Below are 8,894 nucleotides of genomic sequence, written 5' to 3' on the forward strand. Positions count from 1 at the left end.
AATTGTAATTGTAATTAATTGATTATCGAATAACCAGGGGTAAAGTCTAAAATTAAAAATCTTCTGGTATGCATTCAAAAGGGATATGAAGTTTTCCCTTTAAAGTGAAAGTCACTATTCCTGTGTGTGGAAAAATCCGGGAAATGGTGAATGCAAAAAAGAGATGTATTTGATGGATTGCATGTCAATCATATATACCCATCATTGTGATTCTTGACCTCCTTTGTTGCTTTTCCCATTTTTTTTTTTGAACCTTGAACTTTATTCCACACCAAAAAGGAGGCAAAACACCTTTACAATAGACGCCATAGCCCCAAAAGTGAGCTATGGCTCAAAAAATTCAACAAGGCCATTCGGCCTACAATCCACAAAGGCCATATCGGCCAACTAAATAAACTAACAAGGGGGTCCAAAAGTGACCACCCTAAACACAAGAGCCCCTAACTCTAGCTAAAGCAAGAACTAGATACAAGCATCATACCAAGCAAAGGCCCCAAAAGGCTCAAACTCTCAAGAGAGGCTCCCCAAGTCAATCTACCTCTAATTGCCAAACTTCCCTCCAAAACCTTCACATACCTTAAACAGGGTGAGCTCTCCCCGTCCCACACAAGTGATGGGATCGATGCCAAAACTCAAAAGGATCCAATTCTACCCCAACCACCCTTAAGTTAAGGTCCCATCCCCACTGGCACGGCGCACCGTGTTTTAGCTTGGGGGAACTTATAGGGGCCCGACTTAAGCAATGGTGCTCTCCTACTCCACCCTCATGCCAAAGACCCACCCCCTCGGCATAGTGTACTATGTTTTACCCCAAGGGGGCTTAAAAGGTCCCGACAAGAGCAATGGCTCCCTCTCCCACCACCCTTAGACCAAAGGTCAACCCCCACGGCACAACATACTGTGTTTTAGTCCGGGGGGCTTTTAAGACCCCGACCTAAGCAATGGTTCTTCAAATCTCCAAACCCATACCCTATTTTCAATTTCATTTCCAAACCTCCTTTCCTCATCTTTCATTCATCATTTCCATATCTCGCTGCTTCCCACTCTCGGCGTTTCCGTCGTCGCCTCATCGTACGATTTGCCGTTGATGTATAGGTGTGTCGGCTCGTCAATAGCTCATGTACTCGTACATTGCGATGTACCTTGCGCTAGAAATGTGGGACAAGCTTGGCGAAGGATAATTTATCAGTTTTTTTGGAATATGCGATGTGTCAACCTCCTTGCCAGGTTTGATGATGAATTTCATGACCTTACCGTTAACTTCATCCACGGGGTCGCCGGAAGGGTAAGGATATACTGCATTGTTGGCAAGAATTGCTGACTTAGACTCGGACTCGGAAAAGTCAACAACCACGTCAGCCACTTCAGAAGGGGCGAGTAGGATGTGGTGGAGGACAACTGGCACCTCGTTGTATGCAGAGTTAGATGCCACGTGGGTGAAGGTCAAGTTGTTGCTGAAGTAGAAGTTGAAGAACCTTGCGTTGCTGGCATTGATGATCCTGAACTGGTACTTTCTCCGGCGTACGGTCATGCGGGGCCACGCTTTCCCGTTGACTATGATGGCATCGCCGAAGTATTCCGGTTGCCAGTGCAGGTGCACAGAGGGGTTGTTCCCGGTGGAATTCATGTATAAGGAACCGTCGGTATGAAAACTACGGTCAAACACAACCCACGGCCGGTCAAACTTGTTGTTGTACGGTAGGCCCAGTGGGATTTCGAGATTGTACTGTATTTTAACCCTTAAGCGTTAGACCAGTTCCCCCGGTACATCGTACTGTATTTTAACCCGGGGAACCTGTACGGCCATCTACAGAAGCAATAGTATATATGCTAAGCACCAAAAGCCCACCTCACACCCACCCAACCCTTAATAGAACAACCAGCCTTTTCTTTCAACCGCCAAACTCAAGCAAGATATATTTAAAAGCAGACTAAGAGAACACTCACACCTCAGAGTGTATGCTATGCATGAAACACAAGAATCAAATCCCGCGAGACACACATCCACAGATAGAAGCAGGACATGCAAAGAGAGCACATAGCAGACAGAGAAAACCCCCAATACTAGAAAGCCCCCTACACCCTATGCCGCAAGGCCAACTACTCAACTAGCCCAGCAGAAAACAGAAATAAACATGAAGTAATAGTACAAGTCTGAAAATATCTCCGCTAAAGATATAAATGAAAGATAAATAAGGAAAATAGAGACGCGGCTCGCAGGCCAAAAATACAGGCACGTAGGCCCACACAAAGCACAGGCCAGCCAATCGCAACAATCCTCCCAACGGCACCAGCAACGAACAATAACTAGAACCCTAACGGGATTAGCTACTATGGGACAACAGCAAGCTTGACTAGGTCAATGGATTTGATAAATCCTGCCCAGCCACCGTTCGGCCCGGACTAGGGTGCCTCTTGTACCGCTGACACCTACGTTGTTGAGGCTAGACCTGACACAAAGTCAAACCATCATTGCCTCTAAGTAGTACTTTTCCTTCATTTCCCTTTTTTCCTGTTTCCTTTTCTCTCTTTTTTCAAATCTCATCTCATTTCTTTCTTTTTTTTTTTTTTGTTTTTGTTTTTTTGTTTTTCTTCATCATTTCTTTCTTCTTTTTTTTCTTCATTTTTCCAATCCTCTTTTTCTTTTTGATTTCCTTTTCTCTTTTTTCTCTCTCTCTCTCTCTCTTTTTTTTTTTTTTTTTTTTTTTTCAATTTTGTTTCAAAATGTGTTACAATTCATCAAAAGCAAAACCTCAGTTTAAGGCGGGTCATAATCATCAAAGAACACTAATGGGATATCATCATGAACAAGCAACGCATGCACCCTCGGCGGTAAGTCTGACAAATTACGGAAAATAAACTCCCCATCCTTATCCCCAACCCAATCTGCCAATGCAGCCACCGGGAGATTACCCTGCGGCAAACACTGAAGAACAGAAATAGATGCACAGGAACAAAGAAACCGGAGTCGTGACACTTCGGAGTCAAATACCCATGGACTAGGTGCGGAGTGGTCAACATAACCCTTAAGCTCAGGCAATACAGACTTTAGGACCAGGGACCTAAAACCCTCGACTAAACACCATTCAAGACAGCGGTGCATAACATGGAAAAAGTCCCAAAACCTGTCGACTATCGAAATGGCTAGGCCGTAGCAGAAACCACCCCCCGATTACGTACCAAGGCAGCAGTCCAACCCAATGACTCAGAATATGAAAAATTGAGCTTTATAGAACCATCCGGAGGGGGATCCTATCTAACAGCACGAATCACGCGCCGCGGGACAGTGGAGTCTATGTAGGACAGAATGACAGGCCAATTTGGTGGTAGGATGTGTTCCCGCGGCCATCGCCTAAAGAGACATTCTGCCACCCCTTTAGCAACGCCATACACCACTCGAGGCACACTCGGTGGCCCTCTGCCATGTAAGCATGTATTCCTGTGCTTCCATAACTCCCAAAGGATGAGATAAGGCAACCTGCAAATAACAAAAGCAACAAGACGGTTATGTGAAACCACCCAGTCAACAGCATCCGTAGACCCCGATGACTGAATCGCAAGCCGAGTGATCCCATAAAAAATCCTCATACAGCCCTGGCAGTGTCCCCTGCATAAAAGATGTGATCAATGGTTTCCCTAACAGGGCTATTGCAGCACCAGCATCTGGAAACAATAAGGTGCCCAAATCTAGCCATGGCATCATCAGTGGGCAAACGACCCCGTAATACACGCCAAGCGAGAAAAGACACCTTAAAGGGCAAATGCTTATGCAAACATGCACTCAAAAGAGGATCAGAATGCACCGGTTCAGGTCTCAATGCATTATACATCTTCCAAATGCATCTGCCCAGTAATAACTCCTTGTACAGCTATCTTAGTGTACCTGGACGGTTTTCTTGTTACCTGGTTCGGTTATGGAATAAGCTGTGAATTTCTGTATTAATGAATGTTTGATTTTTTTTTTTTTTTTTTTTAGAAAAAGTATAACTATGTATACTAGGTATTTGGGTTGTATTAAATCGAGTGTTATAAATTATAATAAACACTTGTTTTCATATTTTCATAATATCTCATATAACTAGACATATTATATAGAGTTGTATTTAGTATAAAATGTGTAGTATGACTTATTCATCATATGTAATGTATTTAATGAAAGGAATTTGAGTCTTATGTATAAAGCAATAACATCATCTAATTGACCAATTCATCATCACAAATCTAAGTAAAGTCTAATCAAATAATGTAAAAATTAGTAAATGTAACATTACGTTATGGAATATGTCACAAAAGTAAATAGGAATTTATTTTATTTAGGAAAGCAACAAAACCAGAGAGAGGGTCTAGAGTCTAGAGCTAGGTACGTACGTAAATTAAAAGATTTGGAATAGGACCTCTCACGCATTAGGGCTAATAATTAATGGGACCTCTAGAACAATAGGACTAATTAAATATGAGCATAATGGTAGTTAAGTTAGTTTATATATGCCTTAAGCATGAGACCTGAAAAGTACCCCACATTGATACTTGGATTACTTTATAATTAACTAGAAAGATACTTAACCGAACCTAAGTTAATCATAATATAATGTTATATATAGGGTGTTTAATTAAATAGGGTCGTTTTCCCTAGCTAGATGCTATATTTATTCATTATTATTGTTTCTAATTTTAGGTATGGTCCCCGCTCGCAGGGAGACAATGACTTGTGGGTTCAATATAAAATTTACAAGTTGGAGCATGCGTAGGTGTACGACATATGACTTATTCATTGTCCTAACAATTAATATTACGAGAAATTCTCAAATTCTACTCTATCAATTATACTTTTTAATTTTCATTTTGTGAATTTAGAAAAAGTTGTCTACATCTAATATTTGTAAGAGAAAGTAAAAGTTGAGAGTAAAATTTGAGAATACAAACAGTACTTTCTTAATATTATCTTCTAATCATCAGTTGATTATTGTGGTTAGGCCATTGATCTTGATAATGACTTGACACTTCATAACACTTTCGAGACTATTTAACTAGTTGACAATTCACAAATTACAGAAATATCACTTTTTAAGGTAGGTAAGAGCCTTCGAATAAATGGAAGTATATCATTATACTTCACGTTTAATTTCAATTGTGTTTACACATATGTTTTGTGTTGTTCATAATCCATTTTCATAAACAAAAAGCTAAGACAAAGAGATAATAATTCAATTGAATTCCCGAGGCACTAGCTCATAAAGATGTTTAATTCATTATTCATTATGCACAAAAGAAAAATACAATTGCCGGGAATCAAACCTTTTTTTTTTTTTTTTTTTTAAGTGGGACGCGCGTTTTTAGTCAAAGCGACGTCGTTTTTGCAACCGTGTGCACCATACATGGTGCACACGATTGCTAAGCATAATTTGCGCTCGAGACCTCTCACCCAAATCTATATATATATATATATATATATATATATATATATATATATATATAAATATTATTTTTTTTTGATTGAATGCTATTGGTTCTATTACATTGTAGTATCTGTTCATATACTTTCTCAACCTACTGAAACACAAAAAACCAATAACGCCTCCACTGAGGCTCGAACTTATAATCTTCCAAATGGAAGTCCAACCCGAATACCATTAGACCACATAGTCCTGATATATATATATATATATATATATATATATATATATATATATATATATATATATATATATATATATATATATATATATATAGCACACTGCCGCGGCCTATGACGGCTTGGAGACAGGCCACGACGGCGCTGCACTCTTACCGCCAGGTGGTATATATATATATATATATATATATATATATATATATATATATATATATATATATATATATATATATATATAGCGTGTTGGAAATAATGAACCAAAATCGATTTAATATTTCAAAAATAATATTTATATATACACACACAAGTATATAAAATATTATTGGATATTTATCCGAAATATATATATACACACAAATATATATAAAACGGACACAAAGGTTATATATACATATATATCTACGAAAGAGATATACCAATATATATTAACCAAAAATTGGAACTAATAATCCTCATATTAAAAGTCCAATCCAACGTATATATCAAAAGATGGAGAACGGATTTTTGCTTAAAAGCATAATCCAAAACAAGAAAGAAGGAGAAGGAGAAAAGAAAAGTACGAGTTAGGCAAAGTGTCTGTCTTTCCTTAAAACCTTATTTGCCACCTCCCAAAAGTGCTAGGAGCGTTGTGGCCTAGGTTTCCTAGGATAAAACGTACAACGGTTCGACGTTTGAGCACCCAAACGAACGAACCCGGCGAACAAGAGCACGGGCAAAACACAGCTTCAAGAATGGAGTAGGAGCAGAGATTTTGGAGCTGGAAAAAACAGAATTTTCTGTGTTGTGTGTGTTGTTCTCTCTGTGTAGAAACACTGTTGCTACACTCCTTATATAGGAGGTGAAGAATCAATAGCATTCAATTTTGGCATTTTTAATGCACAATTTGTAACACCTGAAACAGCTACCATTATTTGAGATTTAACTCAAAAATTCAAAACTGGAAACAAGATTAATTCTGTAACAGTCCAGAACCAACGAATGGTTCTCGCGCTGTTTCAGCTCGGTTACTTTCCCCAAGGCAGCCACTTTCGGGATGCACGAAAGTTGCTCGGTTACTTTCCCCAAGGCAGCCACTTTCGGGATGCACGAAAGTTCGTGCGTCAGTGCACACTCTCGTGGTGTGGCCATATAGTGTTGGAAAAGAGCTGTACAGCCAGCGCACACGAGCTCGGACTTGAATCAAGCCTATTCGATCTCGTTTCTAATTGGAATTTGATTTGCACCCCCGCGCGCGCGCGAGAGAGAGAGAGAGAGAGAGAGCCTCTATGCTATACAATTCTACAAGCTCCAAAAGAGCCCTTGTATAAAAGGGGGGTGAAATCCTCTTTCCAAATCAATGTGGGACAAAGCTCACTTTTCCCTTACATTTTTCCAACTCAATGGGTCTACTTTGAGAATCAATATCTCATTCACCCATTATCCGTTTTGAGTGAACAATATATCAATCTCTTCGTCTCACTAAGAAGAACCCGAATCCACTTTGACCCGACCCAAATTGGAAGTGAACCCTATGTTATTTGTGTTGTTCCTAATCCATTTTCATAAACAAAAAGCTAAGACAAAGAGATAATAATTCAATTGAATTCCCGAGGCACTAGTTCATAAAGATGTTTAATTCATTATTCATTATGCACAAAAAATGCTATAGCCAGAAATCAAACCTGATTTTTTTTATAAAAAAAAATGGGAAGCGCATTTTTAGTCAAAACGACGTAATATTTACAATCGTGTACACCATATATGGTGCACACGGTTGCACAACATAATTTGCATTCGAGAACTCTCACCCAAATACTATTCAAAATAGTAACTTTGGTAAGTGAATACCAGCCCCGGCCCACTTCAAATAATATACTATATATCATTGAAAGTGGTAAAAAAAAAAAAAATAGTTATTGTAAATTTTAACAAAGAGTTAATTTATTTTTTGTCATAGATTTATAGGTGTAAGTTCATTTTTAATCATTTTCTATCAAAATATTTACATTTGGTTCTAGTATTATTGTGGCATGACCATTATCATCTACCACAAAATCTTTGAAATGTTGTTAAATACAAAGATATTTTGATCATTTTTTTTACAAAGTGAGTTGAGCCCACTATATTTTTATGTTTTTTTTTTTTTTTTTTTTGAAAAAATTCATAATTGAAGACCAAAATGACTTTGTAAGTATTTAACGGCATTAAACTATTTTGTTAATAGATGATAAAAAAAAATGATCATGTCAAAATAATATTAAGACCAAATATGGATGTTCTGATAAAAAAAAGAACTAAAAATGAATTTTTACCAATAAATTTAGGACCAAAAATATAATTAACTCTTTTAACAAACTTTCTCACAATAATTAAATTATCCAACTATCGTAAAGTATGGAAAATTATTATATTTTTATATACCCAAAAAAGATGCATTTACGGAAAATTATTATATTTTTATATACCCAAAAAAGATGCATTTACACTGGAATTTGAAAAAGGAATATATATAATTTAGTTTTAAATACTTGAAATAAATAATAATTGAATTTAAATAAGTTACGAAAGCAAAATGAAACGGCTCCAAATTCACGTGCCACTACCAAAAGCTAGGCAACAAATTTCACACAGAAAAAACCCCTTTTTGTTATTGGGAAAATGGCACTTTTTCCCCCTGAGTTATATACTTATAGCATTTTTGCCCCCTAAATTATTGAAGTGGTTGTTTTCCCCCCTGAAATGTTAAATGGACATATTTACCCTTCAACTAAATATTTAATTTATTTTTTTCTCCAACAAATTATGACCATAATTTGGTTCAAACCAAACAAACACTATAGCAACCAAACCGAAATATTCCAATTACAATTTAGAATCGAAATCCGATATTTAGAGTTTATTAAAATCGTGAACCAGAACGGACGGTTCATGTTCCGAACTGAAAAAATAAAATACATATATTGTTGAATTTATACTATTTTAAAATAAAAAATAAAATTTTAAAATAAAGACGGTTCAAAATCGCGAATCGGATCCAGAATCGCCGGTTCACAGTTTAAGATTCAATTTTTTTGATACATAATTTTAATAAATTGACATTTAAATATTGGATTCTAGATCTGAATTATAACCGAAAACTATTAATTCGATTGCTATAGTATCCGGTTCAATTCAAACCGAACCGTGGTCATCCCTACGTATACGCAATAATTTGTTGGAGAAGTAAAATAAATAAAATATTTACTTTAAGGGTATAAATGTCAATTGAATATATCAGGGGGGA

This window comes from Ipomoea nil, unplaced genomic scaffold (genome assembly GCF_001879475.1).
Source record: "Ipomoea nil cultivar Tokyo-kokei standard unplaced genomic scaffold, Asagao_1.1 scaffold1596, whole genome shotgun sequence".
NCBI lineage: Eukaryota > Viridiplantae > Streptophyta > Magnoliopsida > Solanales > Convolvulaceae > Ipomoea > Ipomoea nil.